Below are 19,812 nucleotides of genomic sequence, written 5' to 3' on the forward strand. Positions count from 1 at the left end.
GGATAGCATTTGAAATGTAAATAAAGAAAATAATAAAAAAAAAAAAAAAAAAAAGAAAGGATTTCAGATTTTTTAAATGATTGGAAAAACAGTCAAAAGAAGAGTGTTTTGCAGTAGGGGAAAATTATATAAAATTCAAATTTTTGTGTCCATAAATAAAGTTTTATTGGAACACAGCCATACTCATTAAGTTAGGCATTGTCCATAGTTGCTTTTGCTACAATGGCAGATTGAATGGTTATAACAGAGGTCATGTTTTCCAGAAATAAATCTGAAAATACTTACTATCCAGTCTTCTAGGAAGGCCTATTAGCCCCTGACATATTATTTTATTTTCTAATAGACAAGTTTTTAAAAAGATATCTTTAAAAAAAAAGAACCACAAAATAGAAAAAGGACTATGTGTAAGGGAACAATTATGGAGGAAGACATATATTACACGTTTTCTCTCATGAATGGACAAATAATCTCATAAATAATGCATATATACATGCATAGAAACACACACAAATATGTTGTGAAACCAGAAGAGGAACAGAGAGGAAATGAGTGATGAGGTGTGGGGCCAAGGGAGGATAATGGGAAGAGTAAAATTTTTTCAATGAAAATAGATGAAAAGAATAAATGAGCAAAATACAATGACATATGTGTATAAAAGTGTTATCACGGGAGGCTGGGGGAATGGCTCAGTTGGCAAAGTGCTTGGCACTCAAGCACAGGGACCAGAGTTCAATCCTTAGAATGGATGTGAAAAACTACATTTGCAATCCCAGGGATGGGGATACCAAGATGGGCAGATCCCCGGGGTTCAGAGTTTAGCTGGGAGAATTCTGGACCAGTATCTCAAAAAACAAGGTGGGGAGCTTTTGAGAGATGACACTTCTGGTTGACCTTTGGCTTTCATATGCACTTACACATGCATTCTTGCATACCACCCTCACCACATATCATAACGGACTATGTTGTATTGTACCCTAGCTTAAAACCATTAATGAGCTAAGAAAAGGCATCTTAACTCCAGGGTATCGTTAAACCTTCTGATTGGCTATGTGGATATGAAGGAATAGGTCCCCTCTATTTGAAGAGTGTACTTTGCTCTGTCTAACAACTGAGGAAGGTACCACTCTACCTTCTTGCTAAGGTGGGAAGGTACGGCCTTGATAGTCAAATCTGTTCAAGGGTCAATCCCAGCTCTGTGACTCCGCCCACCATTTAACCTTTCATAATTTGAGGCTCTTCATTTGTAACGTAGAAATGAAATGAACGACACCTCTTGGGTTTGCCTGAGGATGAAATGAGTCAATGTATACACGACACTTGTCATTAAGCCTGGGCCTTTGAAAGTTGTTATGAATTTTGCTTAGTACAATTATGGTATTTGTGGGAAAAGGAATTAAAGGAAATTATGTGGGAAGGGTCTAGAATACAAATAAAAATACCTTTTATGGACTTGAAAGATCCCAAGGTACTTGATATTTCTCTGATTCACATCCACAGTCCACTCTGACCCATGGCTTCAGAGACATAGAGATAGATACGCAGATGTGTGTCTGAATTCAGATTCGTAACAGGGGCACGTAGAGGGCCTTTGTGTGTTAATAAGAATGAGATTTGAGGGCTGCAGAAATGGCTCAGTGCTAAGAGTGCTTGCTGTGCAAACACGAGGACCCTTCAGATCCCCAGCACCCATGTGAAAGCTGTGCACGACAGCACACACTTGTAACCCCAAAAGTGAGTGTGGAGTCAGGATCCTGGGGGGTTATTTCCCAGCCAACCATCCAAACGAGCTCTAGGTTCAGTGAGAGGCCCTGTCTAAAAATGTACAGTGGAGTGCAATAGATGAAAATCACACACACACACACACACACACACACACACACACACACACACACACACACACAATCATACTAGTATGCATGTGTACACATATGTGCCCACCACACAGAATGCAATTTTGATGTAAGTCATGTCATTGCATAGAATCAACAATGATTATAGAAAGGGTTTGTCTTCTTGGGGGTTTGAACAGGAGGAATTAGGTGAGTGATACAGATATGTGAGGTCCAGTACTAAGAAAAGAATTCAATGATAATGATGGCTGGGAAGTGGATTTGCTGGGCCAGTGAGGCAGTGCGAGACAATGGGAGTGTTCGATATAGTATGACAGGACCAGGGGACACCAAGGAGTGGTTTACTTATTTGTTTTTGTAATGAGCAGCTTAGAGCTTTACCTCGGCAAAGGTTTTATATCAAATCCTCATTTTGAACAAACAGAAGTGGATATCTTGGTTTTGAACCATGTGTTAAGTGAGCAGAAACAGTTATGTGTCTAAATAGCAATTACAGGTGTAGATTCTGGAGTTGGAAAGAACAGCAGATGTAGATCTCAACTGTGCCATTTATTAATAATGACCTTGGGCCCGCCGCTTCACTTGTGTTTGACTCAGTTGCCACACATGTGACTTAGTTATGATGATTAATAATGGTTAATAATGATTATGATGGTTAATAATATGATTATTATGATGCTTGTAGCGACTTCGGCAGTCCAGCTTGCAGTGAGCCTAACCAGCTGGTATTTACATACACCTATATCTCCCTCTGATAGCATGCCAGGGTGTTCTCTGTGGCCAATGGAATGTGGAAGAATGGTAGCATGTCACTCCTAATATTAAAAGATACCATGTTTACAGTCACACTTTCTTCCCTCTCTTTGTGCCTCTTGGCTCTCTTGGGTCACTTGCTCTTGGGTATAGGCTCTCTAGTGAGGACATTGAGGCTATCTGTGAGAACTCTAGACCCATGCAAACCATGAGTGGACTTGGAAGTTGATTTCCTCTCCCTGGAAGGCTGCAGGCTTTCTTAGAAATTGGACTATATCCTGGTAAGGGACCCTAAGCCAGAACTACTACCTAAAACTCCTCCCACAGTTCTGACAGAGAGACTATGCAATAGTTGAAGTTGTTTGTTTGTTTGTTTTCCAAGCTGATAAAATTTGGGAGTAAATTTTTATACAACCTGATAATTTGTTTTAGTGCCTGTATGGTTACTTATAAGCTTCAGGATAATACTTGACACTGTAAACACTGGACTAGTGCTCGCCAAATACACAACTTCACATTTCAATACACTGTGCCTGGGAGATTACGGTAGAATAAAGAGCACTGTAGTGGGTCAGAACCCAGTCAAATCTCGTTTCACGTTGACGACTCCTGCTTTCTTTAAGGCCATTTTGCCTGTTTGTCTAACAGTCTGTAATAAGCAGGCAACCCTGATTTATATTTTCCGCAAAAGGGAAGAGAGATTGAAATGGTAAGTGCCAAAGAAATTAAAAGTCATTTCGTTTTTTCAATTCATTACTTCTGGAAAAAAAAAAATCCAAGCCCAGCTTCATTACTAGGGCTCTGTTTTAGTGCTGATGATAATTGCAAAGGCAGTATTTTAAATTAGAATGTATAAGACCACATGTAATTAACCTGTACAGAAGGCCTGAAACTTCATATTAGACTATTAAATCAATCCCAGCAGAATCACTAATGCTGGGCAATTGGTTAGAAAATACTGTATGGGCAAAGGAAAGGCACTGGATGCTAATTAGCATCAGTGAGCATTCACACCCTCCTCAGAAGCAGTGAGTCTGGTAGATTCTTTTTTCCTGGTCCTTAACCCATGCAAAGCTGTGAATTCAGATTAGTTCAGGGTGAATACTCAAAACTGGCATGGAGTTGAAGGGCTTTTGTAGCCTGAGCTTGTGTGCATGTGCAGGGACTTGGTGGGAGATGCTTGGAAAGGCCTCCTTCTGAGTTCGTGCTTCATATGCTCCCTGCTCACATATGTAGCCTTGAGAATGTTCTGTGGCTTAGGGAATTGAAGGCAGGTCCTTGTGCATGCAGAGAAGATGTTCTACCACTGAGCCACATTTCCAGCATTCATGGTCCTCCTTGAACACACACAGCATACCATTTCTTTTTCCTTTGAGACAGTCTCCTTATTTACTTATTTTACACTTTTTCCTTAAGTTGAACATATTCTTTCCTCATCAGGTATAGCCTGATTACAATTTTCCCTCTCTCTACTCTAACCAGTTTCTCTCCACCTTCCTCTGGATTCACTCCCTTTCTGTATCTCATTAGAAAAGAACAAACTACTTCTTCTTCTTCTTCTTCTTCTTCTTCTTCTTCTTCTTCTTCTTCTTCTTCTTCTTCTTCTTCTTCTTCTTCTTCTTCTTCTTCTATATTTTCTTCATTTACATTTCACATGCTATCCCCTTTCCTAGTTTTCTCTCCAAAAATCCCCTCTCCCTCCCCCTGCTCTCCAACCCACCCACAAGAACAAACTTCTAAGAGATAACAACCAAACATGACAAAATAAAAAAATGATAAGATAAATCTTCACATTGAGGCTGGACAAAGCAGCCCAGCAGGAAGAAAAGAGCCCCAAGAGGAGGCACAAGAATCAGAGACCCACTCATTCATATACTCAGGAGTCCCATAAAAATACTAAGCTGAAATCTTGCGTGTGTGTGTGTGTGTGTGTGTGTGTGTGTGTGTGTGTGGTGTGTGTGTTTAACCAACTAGAAAATGCCTATTATTTACCCAATGAAAAGAGGAGTGGCAGAATGGTAATTATTGAGCATGAGGACAGAGACTTTAAGCTGTCTGTATCAAAATTTAGCTCTTGATGTCCCTAGAGCAATACCACTACAACCAAGCTCATTGCACCTGCATATCCTGGACTCTGCAGTGATCTCTGATAAAGTCTTCTTTGTGGCATTAGGAGGCATATATTGTCCCAGATTATTTTCAAACAGTAACAGAAAATGGGACAAAGGAACTTCACTCACAATGTAGAACAAACTTAGTGTCAACCACATACACGTGACTGACCTGTCTTTGGGGGTGGGGGTAAAACATACACTTTCATACCTAGCTGTTGTATCCCCTTAGCATCATCCTACTAACATTTATATGTATTATCTCAAGTAAGCCACTTATGAATGCTATTAAAGTGACATTGTTAGTTGTGGGTCTGTGTTGTTCAGAGAAGATGCATAAAGTAGGGGCCCTCGGCTGCATTTCAGGAAGGCAAAAAGCCGTCTAAGATAGGAGTCCCAGCCTGTGTTTCTCTGGGAGGATGGATGGGGGGGCTGGGATGGAGGCAGTGGTTCTCAAACTCCTGGGCACCATGATGCTGCTGGGAACTCTGAGGAGTTAAGAATGAGGCTCACAGGCCTGCAATGAGCCCAGGGTGGGGAAAGGCATGTTTGGGGGATCTGGCTTAGCTCCAAGTGAGTGCCAGGAGTTTGAAGAAGCCTTCTGCAGAAGATTTAGGCAAGGCTCTGTATGAGAAAGGCTTCCTTCTCCCAAGGTGGTCCATGATAAAGGAGACAGTCCTTGCTTATCCAAACTGCTTTATTCATGGCAGATAAAGATGCATATGACTTACTCAAGGTGAACCAGAGATTAAATACATTTTGCAGGAAGGAATGGCCAGAAAGAGAAGGCTAAACATTCAGGTCCTATCTAGATACCTCATTAGCATGGAGAACTCTATGTTATATGTTAGGTTGTCATGGTCCTCTTAGTGAGGGGTCATGATCATATGCTCCAGGACAGGGACCTGATGGGGAGCTAATTTGAACTTTTCCTGTCCTCAATTATGAGATTTACTGGGGTTCTGAAATTGCTACTACTTTACCGATTCTTTTGTCTGGTTGTCCCGCAGTTAGTCTATTTGTTTATTTATTTATTTATTTATTTATTTATTTATTTATTTATTTATTTATGGATGATGCAAGAAATTTTACAGGACAATTTAATAACTTATATGAAGACATCTAGATAGTAACAAATAGGCCTGAGATTAATCTGGAGGAAAAAAAGTTAAAGTTTAAGGAGTTGCCTTTAAGCTCAAGGAACCCAGAGGTTGCAGAAAAACCAACCTCTTTGAGCTCAAGAGCAATTAGAGGATCATGTGATGCTGACTGTTCATTCTTCTCATTCATTCTAACATCAGCCCATGTCATGTTGTGTTGACAACCGTGACCATCATTCCTGATTAAGACAAAGCATGATGATTGTTGTTTCTCAATGGATATTAAGATTCTCTAGAGCTCCAGAACAAAATCTCTTTGGATACCAATCTTGAAACCACTCTTCCTCCTCCACTATGCCATGGCTGTATGGGGCAAATACTTCTGGTTGTAGTTAGATAATAGAACCTGAGGTTAGGGCAGCATTGTCTGAAGAAAACACAGAATGGGTCAGGTACCTTCAAACACTGGGCACTTTTTGATGCTCTTCAGATTGAGAGTGAGTCAGTTCCTTTGTCCTTGAATAATCATGGTCTCAGGGAGCCACTTATAACATTGGCACAGAGGGGACTTGGGTTTAGGTTAGGTAAGAAGAGGTATTGGTTGGAGATGTACCTTCTCAGCATCAGGTCCCCATGCTGTGAGAAGCCCTTGGAGACGTTGGTGCTTCCTAAGACAGTGGACCAGCTAGACTCCTCACAAAAGCCAGCATTAGTTTCCAGCCATGTGGGAGTCCCATCTGGGATGTCTGGCTTCACCAGACTCTCAGTGAACACAGCGTAGCGACAGGCTGACTGCATTGCTGAGAGCTTTCAGGCTGATCTTGCTCTTACTTCCTAGTCTACAAAACCAGTCATTCAAGAGTTTAGTGGCTGTGTTAAGCCACACATGGAAGTACGCGTAGTTGCCTCTAGATAGTCTTGGATCAGCAAATTAAAATCCAAATATTGATTTGGGGTTCTTCAGGGGCGAGGGAGACAGCTTTATTCTTCTTTTCCTGAAAGGTATTTAGAACTTACTAGAGATCTTTGCCTGAGGGGTCCAGGGGCAGAATTGCAGGCATTAATATATATTGCTTTGTTAAGAGTATTTTGTGTTGAAGTTTGGGTAGAGAGAATCCATTTTTTTTTCCTTGTGTATCTTTTGTTGGCATTTATTTCACAGATATGTGGAACTGGAAAGAGGCTCAGCTATTAATGGGTTAAACTTACTTATACTTTTCAGACAGGATCTCACATATCCCAGTATAGCTGCAAACTCACTATATTGCCAAGAAACTTCTAATTTTCCCATTGTCACCTCCTAAGTGTTGCGGTCATGGGCGTGTGCTTTACTCTGTCTGGCTTATGAACTACTGGAGCTTGACCTGGGCTCCATGTATATTAAGCAAACATTCTACCAACTGAGCTACATCCCTAGCCCATTAATGGGTTAAATGGGTTGCTGTTGCTTATTTGTATTATGGGGTGGGGGGTGGGGGGAAGCTTTTTCAGTAAGATTTAAAATGCCTTCAAACTATTTGCAGGCAACTCCTCTTAAGGAATGCTGTATACCAAAGCCATGTGAAATGAAAAAAAAAGGAAAAAAAAAGTAAGGAAAAGGAAAAGAAAGAAAAATCCTTAATTTCCCCTTAGAGTCTGACGTTACTGTTTGCACAAGGTCTTGGCCACCACCCTCCTGAGTTGCGCTATGTGGAATTTGTGCCACGTTTGGCTTTATCATCCAAGAACACTCCTCGGAGCTCAGAGATTTGGAAGAAGAAGAAAGAGAACCCCCTCAGAAGTCACCAGTGAGCCAAAAAAAAAAAAAAAAAAGTTCGGGATTTGAAGTTGAAATTTATAAATTTCTTCCTTCATTTGTGAAAGATTGATAACCTGGAGTGGGATTTGTGGATGCTCAGTTTTGTATAAATGGTACACTTTTTGAAAATTAGTGAAGCCTATTGAGTTCTAACCTCCACAGACCCAACTTTAGCATGCCTGAAGGATTCTTTGAGATGGCCATCTTCTTGGAGGCAAGGTTATTACGATGCTCTAACTGGCTGCTAGGTGAGATAAATAGGTCATATCTGGTCGATATTACATGTTCTCTGAAAGAGAAGAAGGGTCACTGGCTCCTGAAGGTCCAGTATTTGAACTTAAGGGGTTGCCTCTGATTCATTGAGCTCTGCTCCTCAATCTCTGCTCTGTTTGTGTTTCCCAGGCTTCAGAAGGCAAATCTTCCTGCATGGGATTCCATGTCAGGGATGGAGGATAGCCCTCGAGGATGCTGAGGGGCAGGGGCAGGATGTGAACAGGTTTTCCATCTTGTGTTGGTCCCTGAGTTCCTGGGTGCAGGGATGGTACAGCTCCCATCTTAAACAACAGGCAACAGACAAATATAGTCAAGTTTATCTGTAAGTCTGTCAACAGTCTATTGGTGCCTCCTTCCACAACCCCATTCTGTTCTCCTTTCCCCATTTCTCTGGGTTACTTTAACAAATGTCTGGATTTACAAATGTGCACAGATATATCTCATATAAATCACATTCCATAGTCTTTTGGCTCAGAGGGCAGGGATGTCGGCATAAGATATGAGCCGTTGTCATGTTGGGATTCATATGAAGTAGTCATTTAGGTGTCTTTTCAGCCCAGTCAGGTGGAGTCTGCACAGACTGGCAGAACCCCTGAAACCAGGTTCTAATCTATGTCTCCTTGAAATTCTATGTTTGTTATTTGGTATTGACAGTGCAAACAAACTTTGCTATCTGGGGTGTGTTATCATGGCTCTAGATTCCATGCAAGCAGAGCAGTATTCTTGCATTAGCCACAAACTACCCTGCAAATAATAAATACTTAGTTCAGAGGGAGTTCAAGAAGGACCCGCCTATGAAGGCATGAGCAAGGCTTACAAGCTCCCCTTTATCCCCTGCTCAGATGGTTATTATAAGGGTTCCAGGTGGGGTGAGAGAATCTCAACGAAGAAGAGTTTGCCCATCACCAAGTTTTAGGGTAAATATCATTTCATTGATGCATTGACTGTCTGAATCTTAGTTTTTATGGGGAGATGTTAGGTGTTTGATCTGCCTCTACATTGCTGTAGCAACACACCAGAGGCTGGGTAATTTAGAAAGGAAAGAATTTATTTGCTCTCTTTCTGTTTTTTTTTTGGGTTAAAAGTCCAGGATCAAATAGACCATCACGTTGGTGTGTGTGGGTCTCTTGATGGATGCCATCACAATGTTGGGGACCCCCGAAAGAGCAATCATACAGCAAGATAGGTAGATAGAGAGATACAGGGGCCAGGATCACTTGTTTGTAATGACTTGCTTCCATGGGAACTAACTGTGGTTTCATGAGAGTTAGCTTAATGCTTGCCCAGGGCAGGTTCCCGATGATAGTATCCCTCTCAGCTGTGTTCCTCCCTTTAAGGGGTCCCCACTCTCTAATATGACCACACCAGGGAGGGAGCTTCTGACACCTAAACCTTTGGACGAATCCGTCTCTATCCAAACCTTAGAACAAGGGTTCAGCATGAAAGGAAAGGAATTTATTGAGGGACAGAGAGCCTTTGCCTTGCCTTTGGGGGACTCTCCTGAGAGTTCTTAGATGAACTTAGGACCCCACCTCCTGCTTTCCTCCAATTCCTACTTGACGACACTTTTCTACTTTATTGGAGAAAGGAGATAAGAAACTTTGGGGTTAACTGAGGTGTCTTGGACACTTGAATTCTAGGCTAGGATGAGAGGGTCTTGATACTGAAGTGTGTGAACAGCAAGGGGACCATTGGGACCACCTACCTATCTTCCTTGGGTTCCACACAGGAATGAAAGATGACCCTGCCACCTGCTGAGGAAAAGGTACCCAGGCTGTGTCCACAGTGCGTGCTATTGATCCAGTGGTGGTGGGGAGCAGCCAATCAGGGGGTACAGAACTGGGAGTGGAAACGAAGTGGTGAGAGAATGAGGGGGGAGGGCCTACCGATCACTGGATTGCTGGCGAGTTGTAAAAGCACCTTTAAGTGACCATGTGGAGTTATTGGTTTGTGGATAATGGGGCCAAATTTAGCCTGTGAATTAGACTGGGAGGCGTGGTGGTAAAGACATTCCTTTCTGCATGAGAATAGGAAAGGGGCTAGAAATTTGTCTGTTCCTGCGTCCAGAGGACAAATGTGGTAGCTAAGGCTGCAGCCAGGACAGATCATCATATTGTCACATGGTGAACTGGTGCTGAGCTCTGGGCCAGCTGTGGGGCTCAGAGCCTGAAGGAGAATGGTTTGCCTAAGCTTAGGATTTTCCCAGCAGCAGCAGCAGCAGCAGCAGCAGCAGCAGCAGCAGCAGCAGCAGCAGCTTGTGTGGGGGAGGGAACACATGCAGGAACTGCTTCTTGGAGAGTAGGTGGGAGGGGGTCACCCAGGGGCAGAAGTCCTAGAACAAAGGTTCAGTGAGGCCAGTCTAACTGTGACTGCCACCATCCTCAAGGACACCACAGGGTGTCTGTGAGCTCAACAGCCTTTCCTTAGAACCAGGAGATGTTTACATTGACCAATTTGGGGTGGGGAAGGGAGCTTATCAGTTCACCAGTGTTTGGGTAGATAGACCTAGTGAGCAATCCAATGACTGCAAAGTCCATGTGGCAGCAGGAGATGTGAACCTATGAGTTTCTAAATCCCAGCCAAGGGACCAACGTTGTGTTTTTATAAGAAAGAAAGAAGAAAGAACCAGGATATGTTTGTAGAGGCACAGTATGGTGAAGTGGAAGGGGGTGCCTCTGTGGGCCCATACTGAGGTATCCCTTGCCCTTGAGGTATCAGCCATATGACAGATACAGTATAGAATAGAGTTTATTTAGGGCATGGGGAGGGGAGTTGAGGAGGGAGTAGAGACAGAAAGGCAGAGAGAGGAGAGAGAGAAAGGAGAGAGAGAAGAGAGAAGAGAGAAGAGAGAAGAGAGAGAGAGAGAGGGAGAGGGAGAGAGAGAGAGAGAGAGAGAGAGAGAGAGAGAGAGAGAGAGAGAGAGAGAGAGAGAGAGAGAGAGAGAGAGAGAGAGAGAGAGAGAACAGAGAAAGAAATAGAGGCTGGCCCTGAACATGTGGAGAGAGAGGGAGGAGGGGAATGGTGAGGGAAGGGACAGAGAGGGTAAGAGGGTAAGAGAGAGGGGAGGGGCAAGCAGCCCCTTTTATAGTGAGTCAGGCACATCTGGCTGTTGCCAGGAAACTGGGGTGGCACCTAGAAGGGATGCTAACAGATACACTCTCCCCAAACTCTCTAAGCGCATTTAAAATCTTATAAGAACTCTTCAAAGCTCTCATTTATCTACTAGAAGGTCAATTTTGTCTCAGAGTTGTTTTGTGTCAAGGTCATTTACGTAGAGTTTGCTGCAGGGAAGGGCACTGCTTACCCAACAGAAAGCAAATCCACTCTGCAGTTTCAGTCCCCCCCCCCCGCCCCTCTTCTCAAAAGCATCAGACACAACTCATTCCATCTTTTTGGAATGTGGCTCTGGACTGCCATGCCTCAGGCTTCTGAGTAACTACACGAGTCCTTTACATCTAAGGTTAAACACGTTCTCACTGGTTGTTTAACCACCAGGGACTGACAAGACATCTTATTGTAAATGTCAGATAAGATTTAGGAACTTTTTACCAATTGTAAATCGGAGCCTTGAGCCTCAGGGACTCCCACTTGTCTTCTTTCTTGGAATTATGCAACAGAGCCCTGTGGGTATGGTTCAGTGAGATCTCAGACAAGAAATTTATTGAAAGTAATCCTCAACACAAGCAGAAACTTTAAAAAAAAAATCTCTGTTAGCAAAAAAGAATAAAATCTAGTTTCCTTCTCTCCCTTCTTCCTCTGAGAGAACCAAGTATCAGAACCTGAGACTGGGGTCATGTCAATTTTCCTTGCAAGTTCCTGGGATCCAAAAAACAGTCATTATTAAATAGCATAGGGTTTTTAGAGTCCTTGCTGTGTGTCACACACATAGGATGTGCTCAGCATATAACTCTGCTTTGGGAGAGAGACAGAAGACATACATCATAGGATGCTGCGGTAAGAGTTACAAGCGATAAGTTTGTGTGTATTTATTACATGTACATGTTACATATGTGTGTTGTATCTACAGAGATGAAGAGCAGAAGGGTATGGAAGTATGGGGTATGGAAGCGGGGAGGACATTGGCAGTTTTGCTCTTAGAAGACACATGACAGGATTTGAAGATGGCATTCAGAGGCCCTGGGTGCTGGCAAACACCTGGTTACACACAGGACACCTTCATATATATATAAAAAGAGAAAATCTAGAAGAGCATTATTAAAACGTTTTCAGATCTGAGTCTCGTTTCCAAATGAAATCATTTTATCTGACACACAATGTCTCCATCCCTTTCTCCTGATGAGGAAGATCTTGCCTCTTTGGGGAATCAATGATCAAGGTCTGGATTGACACTGTGGAAGATATCCTCATCACGGAGGACATCTTCATGGTGAAGGACATCCTCACTGGTAGGGTTTAACCTTGGTGACTTGGAGATGACACTGTAGTCTGAGAAACCTGAGACGTGAGCCTCAAAGGACACTCTTCTAGTGCCATGGTCACAGAGATAATGATACAGAGTTGATCAGCGGTCACAGACTGAGTCGCCCACTCCGATATGGTCCACCACTGACTCTCCCAGTCCTCTACTGGCTTGATTCACTTGAGGCAACAGTGTAAGACAGCAGCAAGGAGAACTTGGTATGTTAAGTGTTAGGTTAGCTAAGGTTGAAGAGCCAACGTCCACACAAGTGACTCCTCACCCAAAATGGCTGGAAGGACTAACTGATTTGTCTCTGATGTTGCCCAATTACCCAGCAAATTTGAATACATGGCCAGGACCTGTCCCATCAACGCTGGATGCTGGGAAAACACACTTCCAAGAACACAAATACCCACCTCCAGGACCTCTTCTAAGTACATTACAATGTCCCAGAGTTGCAAACTGTAAAAGATCTGTTTATTCTATCCCTAGTTATCAAAAGGCTAGGAAGACTGCCAACTGGGTGTCAGGAGACAGCTTTGCTCAAGTTGGTTTTAATCTGGAGCTCTTTCAGTAGGAGCTGCTTTTGAGCCACTTGACCAGATGTTAGTGAGCACTGTGAGTTGGTGAGCACCATTACAGAGGCCAGTAGGAATCCTAGCTATCTTCCGGGTACATTGGATGAATTTACTCAAGAGTTCACCAAAGTGCCCTTAGCTATCCAGGTTGCTCTCCTGTCCATAATGAGGTGAACTGAAAACTTTTAAACCAGTCCGCTCCAGTCAAGGATCTTAAATCCAAGGGAGAACTTACCAAAAATTGAAATGCAAGGCTGAGGACAGTACCCAAAGGTGATGCCACCCTGGAGAAATGATGGATCTGTACCTTTGAGACCTGGGGTGATATCATAGGGTTAAAATTCTGAAAGGCATTATGGTGTAGGCCTTTTTGTCTGCTATATCAGTTATCATTTAATAAAGTGGTTATTTTTACCTTTAATTGATATGGCATACATTAAGCGGGGGAGGGCTATTTGTTTCTAAACACCAAGGATTGGGAAACAGTAGTATAGACTGGTGTCTGAGCTGGTCCAAAGGTAACTTGAGTCCACTAGGAGGCAAATTAGGAAGCCTATATTATTCAAAGGTGTCATTGCACAAGTAACATTGGGAACCCTAGAGGGGATAAGATCAGAGGCTCTGGGTCTGGGGCATCAGCCTAGTGATTCTGTCTCGGTGCAGCAGGGTTGGCTCAGGGACTTTGCACTCACTGGAGTGTTGGGATCTGGGCAGGAGAATGCTGTGCATTCCAAGTTCAAAGAGAAGAATTAAGGAGTTTGTCTCTCTGGGACTGCAAGAGGAAGAGAGGGCTGTGTGCACAGGAAAGGCTGAGGCAGTAACTATGGTAAATGAACATTATGGGATGCCATAACTTCAGACTAAGCACTTGTGTCGGCCCCCACAACTTAGGCTAAAAAATCAACCTGAACTTCCTTGTAGTTTCCCCCAGGTTCATTGCCAAGCTTTTAGTCTTATCTGAGAAATCAGAATTTGGGAGATTATAGCTCAATTTCCCAAATAGATCAGGTTCAATTGCCTGATAAATCCTTTCTGCTTTAATTCTTGTATAGAAAGATACCTCAAAATGACCAACGTTAACTAGCGGGTCTTTCTTTCTCTCTCTTTTTTTTTAAAAATGGTCCTGCTTCCCTTTCGCTGTGTTATAGGGAATGTAACATAAAAACGAACAGTTTGATCTTTGTTTTTACTTTCTTCAGTGCCTTTCTGTCTGTAAAACTAAATTCTTCCAGGCCTATTAGAAAACATATCCCATTTCTTCAATGAAGTCTTGTCTGCTTTTAGAATGGAAAAAAGAAATGTCAATTGAGATCTTCAAATGCCTGCACTTTTGTTTTCTGACATCTCCCACAGTATGTGGATTAACTTGGGCTGTTTTCCTACAATATGTGAGGAGAACAGACATTGCATGTGAACACCAAGAGTCAGAGATACAGAGGTTATCCCGCTCCACCCAAAACTTTGAATGGAGAGACTAAGCTATACCATTGAATCTGCTCATATAGAGGTGCTCTCACATGGAGTAAAATAACATTATCTGAATGGATATTCCAAATAACCAGTGGGGTTCACCAATGCCATTGTACAATGAAGGAAACTGAAGTTTTCAAGCAGAAGTTCAAATGAAGGAGACCTGATTCAGCACAATTGAGATGCCCTTGTGCCCAGAAGTGTTGATAGCAGAGTTCTGGTGTGGCTGAGAATCCAGTGGAGCTGTCCTCTGGGATTTCCCATGGTCTTAGACTCTGCTGTCCTGTATATTTGATTGCTCCTCCAAGTCATGCTGGCCTTTATTTATTTCTGTTTTCTCCCAACACTTATCACCACAGCAAAAAATACTACAAGTGTTAGAAGACTGTGCTCTCTCGTCCTAAGGTAACTGGTTTATTTCCTTCCATTTTCCTTATAGATCCTGTAAAAGTAATAAATTGTGACTAAATCTTTTGTCACATGGTAAGATACTCTTGTCCCCTTCTCATATAGACTTCATGGTAATTTTAATTAGCCCACAGTACCCATCTCAGTGATGGGCCATTATTTACCTGTTAGTCCCCTAATTTGGTAATTTTGGAGGTTTCCAAAGTTTCAGTATCACAAATAACATCTCAATAATCTTTTTTTGTATGTGAATAGATATTTTTGGTCTTTCAAAGATTTCTTTAGGATACATTTCCAACAATGAGATGGAACTGTCAAAGTGCACAGACATCCTCATGGCTCCTGGTAGATAGTGTCAATTTGGTGGCAGTGGAATGCAACAGTGTATACAATGTGCATAAGTAAGTGTAGCATTCCAGAGAGAGATTCCCAGTATCGAATATTATTTTATTTATAAACTTTTTTTTTTTTTGCTGCTCTAATAAGTATAAAATGATTCCCCTCCCATGATTTCAGGGTATGAAATTCCAGGCACTTGTACTTTGGCACGTGGGGGTTTGTTTTGCTGTGTTTCTTTGGGGTTTCTGATACTTAGCCTGAAACTTGGGTAGCATCCTAGACCTGTGTCCCACACACTCCGGTCCAACCTTGTTTGTTTGGTTCAGCTTCTTATGACCTTAGCCATTAATGGCGATGCTTAGCTTCTAGATGGAGCCCGTGTGCAGCTTATTCCTTCATCTACTGGCTGTATGACCTTCAATAAATGATTTAATTTCCCCATGCCTGGGAATTACTGAGACAATGTACATTAAGTAAGCCACACTGTGTGATACAACATGAGTAGCGTTAATCTTAATAACATTGCTCTGTTTTCATAAACTGTATCAACCTTTGAAATAGGTGCTGATATTATCCTCCTTAAGGAAGAGACATTGAGACTCTAAGAGTTGAGTCCTTTGACCAATATGGGCACTTAATGCAGTATGAGCTCCAGCCCTTTTCCTGTGGCACTGTGTGGAGTAGGAATGCTCAAAAAAGCTATTTCTGTATAATGACACCCAGTGGGAGATCCTATGTGCAGAAGTGACTGTAAGCCACATGGGTACATCTCTCTAACCCAGACTCTGTAAATCCCAAACTTTCCCTTACAGAATTCCAGAAAAGCCAGCAGCTGTTATGCTACTACCCAGTTGGAAGGGAAGTAGGGCAGGGTGGATAGATCGGAAAGAAAACAAATGTAACCACTGCACTTAGAACGTCTGAAAGCTACAAAAGCCTGTGACCATGTGAACTTAGGCTCTGGGCTCTGAAGTTGAAGCCTCATTAGGGTTACGGTAAATGGGCCACTGGCCCAAACTCATGTCTAGCACTTAACCAGTAATGGGACGATGGCTAGTTACTCTTGATTGCTGGTCCCTTTCCTCAGAGCTGAAACTTTGTCATTAGCATAGTTTCAGCCTGAGACTTACTGCCAGGGTGGAATTACTCTAATTAAGAGGAAAGGAAAAATATGTTGGCAGTCATTAATTTTTCTTGATTAGAGGGTGACCCAGTTTGAGGTTAAATGAAGAGGACTGGGGTGGTAATTTAGCACTCTGGGGGTTCATAGGGATTTTTGTGTGCTGGAGAAGCAACAGCTGGAGCCCAAGATTGCCTGTCTGATTTGAATTTTTACCTACTCATAGAAAGGTGTGTAAGCAAGGGCCCCTGAGCAGCACCAGGCTCCTTTTTAAGAATAAACAAAATCAAAGATAGGGCCATTAGCACAGCCCTGGGAATTCTTCTTATTAGCCTTTGGAGAATTTTGTATAATATGTTTGCTCACACATACTCTCTTTCCAACCCATCCATCCATCCATCCATCCACCCACCCATCTACCCACCCACCCATCCATCCATCCATCCATCCTTCATCCATCCCTTTCCCGTGCTCATCTATCTTTGTGTCCTTTATTTGTTTTTAACCCATGCCATACACTTTGTGCTGCCCATACACTCTTGGGTGTGTGCCCGGCCACGGGAGTGTGTTGGGACTACTGGAAAACCAACTCCCTGTCTCAGCAGACATCAAGTGCTGATAGCTTCTGAGTTAGGGGTAGGACTGTGCCCATCACCCTACTCCATAGGGCACTGCTGCACCATGTACTGATAGGTAGATGCCATCTCTTTGTATGAAACTATTATGTATTTATTTATTGAGGCATACTTCCGTGGAAAGAGCAGACATGAAGCCAGGAGAACTGAATGCGAATTCTGACCTGCTTTGCTATCCCTGTGGCTCAGATATTAATATTTGAGTTCACCTTGTTTTCAGTGGCATCATCTGGGGTCTGGGACAGACGTAGCTCACAGTAGTGGTGGCTAGGTTGTATTCCAGGGTTGATAAGCCGCAATCCCATGCTTCACTGCAAAGAAAAAGAACAATGTGGAGACTCCACTAAGTCTGGGACCTGGCCTGATTTCTTACAAAAAGTCATAGAAAATGAAGCTTGAGTTGGGGGTGAGCAGGGTATCTTTTGCTGCTTAATCACTTGATCTCATGGTGGTCTCAGAAAAGAGGCCATGGTGGTCTTTTGCACCCTTGAGTCAAAAATCTCTTCTTTGCATAGACCCTTGCCCAAGTGAAAAAGGAGCGTTCGAGGGGGGATAGCCCGGACTGTAGTGTCTGCGGCTTGAGTTGATCCCCAAGATCGGACAGAATCTAGGCATGGTGGCATCACTTACAATTTCAGCTCCGGGGACAGAGGCAGGAGGATCACTGGGACTTGCTACCTAGTTACTGTAACCTAAATAAGTGGTGAGTTTCAGGCAATGGAAGTAAACAATGTTCTTGAGGGTTACACCTAAGGTTGCTTTCCACATACATGTGCACACATGCACATTGGACACACTTATATACTCACAGATGTGCACATGCATGGACACACACAGAGACACACAGACACAGACACAAACACACACACACAGACACACACACACACACACACACACACACACACACACACACACGATTTACTGCCCAGCTATAGCCTATTCTTATTATGCCCTATCAGAAAGGTGGTAGGGGGTGCCACAGAATCAGGAAAAGAGACCTGTGTTTTAAATACTTTCTTCTCATGATTATTCATTAAACAGAGATTCCCTGAGAACCTCCTATGTTCAGGTCCTTTTCCAAGAACTGAAGCCATTACAATTCAAGTGGACAAATCCCCTCTCTTTCCAGAGCACATAAACGGGGGCAGTGCAGAGAAAATACACGTCACGATCAAATCATGTTTTAGATACCAATGATTCCTGCAGAACAAAGGAAGCAGAGAAGACAGAGTGCGTGTGTGTGTGTGTGTGTGTGTGTGTGTGTGTGTGCACGCACACTTGTGAGTGTGTGGCATCTGTGGAGCAAATGTTTTGAATGGGATGCTTGGGGGTGGGGAGCCTCACTACTGGCATGGCATCAGGCAGGTTTTTTCATCTCTGTGGTGAAATAGCTGAGACAAAGGATTTAACACAAGAAAGGCTTCTCTTGCTTCTCTTGCTTCTCTTGCTTCATGCTTTCTTCCCGTGGTGGGTTGGTTCTATTGCCTTTGGGCTGTGGTGAGGCAAGGTGTCATGGCAGGGAGCTCTTGATAGAGGTCTGCTGGCTTCATGGTGGCCAAAGGAGGGGGGAAGGAGGGAGGGAGAGAGAGAGAGAGAGAGAGAGAGAGAGAGAGAGAGAGAGAGAGAGAGAGAGAATACAAGTGAATATGAATGAGAATGAACATGTTCCCCATGACCTAACTTCATGATATTAAGCCCCATTTCTAAGAACATAACACCTTTATTTCCCCTTCAATACTTTCTTAATAGCTCAGGTCGGTAAGACCAAGCCATGCAGGGACACTTAACATTGAGTGACATCTGTGAAAAGCTTTAAAGGAGATGTCCAACCCGTCTGGTGTGGGGAGTAGCATGCAGAGGGAATAGCCAACACAGAGGGCCTCAAGCAGCAGCCCAGCCTTTTATGCTGAGGGGATGGAAGAATGGCAAGTCGGGGAGATGAAGTCAGGGAGGGCCGTGATGAGAGAAAATGGTGGCCATGACTAAGGTCACCCTGAGAAACAGTTGGGGTCTTCCTGACTGAGGTGGAGGGCCTTTGGTAGTCACTGGGAGAGGTTTGCCCAAGCTTATGCGGGCTTCTCTGACAGGGCTATTCTGAGGCAGAAGGCAACTGCAGCTGTGCTGTCTCCTCAATGTTGTTGAAGTGGGTGTGGTGAATTCCAAGTGGGAGTGACTGTCTTTAAGCACTGGTCTTTGACCTGGTTTGAGGGGTCTGAAGAGAGGGAGGGAGAAGAGAGGAGAAGAGGTGGGAAGGAGAGGAGAGTGTTTTAAGGGACAAATGGAGTGGGACTTCTAGCTACAAGTTCTGCTCCTTCTGTGAAATGTCTAAGGATGGCTGTAAGAGCCAGCCCGGATTGCCATGCAGCCTAGCAGTCCTTTGGCGGTATGCACTCTCGCCTGGCACGGAGAAGACTTGACAAATCAGTATTCAAAGAACGAGTGAGTGTGTTGTTGTTTGGATCTTAGATGATCCCAAAGGCCCAGTGGTAAAGCCTTACTCCACAAGGTGGCACTATGGGGGGTGGTAGGACATTTTGAAGGTGGAGCCCAGTGGAAGGTCTTTAGGTCTTGTGTGTGTGTGGGGGGGGACTTTAAAGAGGTTTGTGGAGCTTACATCTCTTTTTATTTTTGTTCCTTGGTTGTAAGATACATTGTTTTGCTCTACCACAGACTTCTATGATGCGCTGCCTTGGCACATGTCTAAAAGCAATGAGGCCAGCTGGTTGTAGGTTGCAACTCCCAAACCACGAGCCTATTTAAAATAAACCTTTTCTTTATAAGTTAATTATCTAGGGATTAAAAGATAAAATGACAGCAGAAAGCTAGAACCACACTCCAGTTTCTTCAGTGACTCTCAGGTGCTCTTGAACCCCTTCGTCCCTCCCCTGTGGGGAGCCGCCCTCACATTCGCCATTACAAGATAGCGCTGATGTCCTGTGCTCTAACAAACAAACAAG

This window comes from Mus pahari, chromosome 5 (assembly GCF_900095145.1).
Source record: "Mus pahari chromosome 5, PAHARI_EIJ_v1.1, whole genome shotgun sequence".
NCBI lineage: Eukaryota > Metazoa > Chordata > Mammalia > Rodentia > Muridae > Mus > Mus pahari.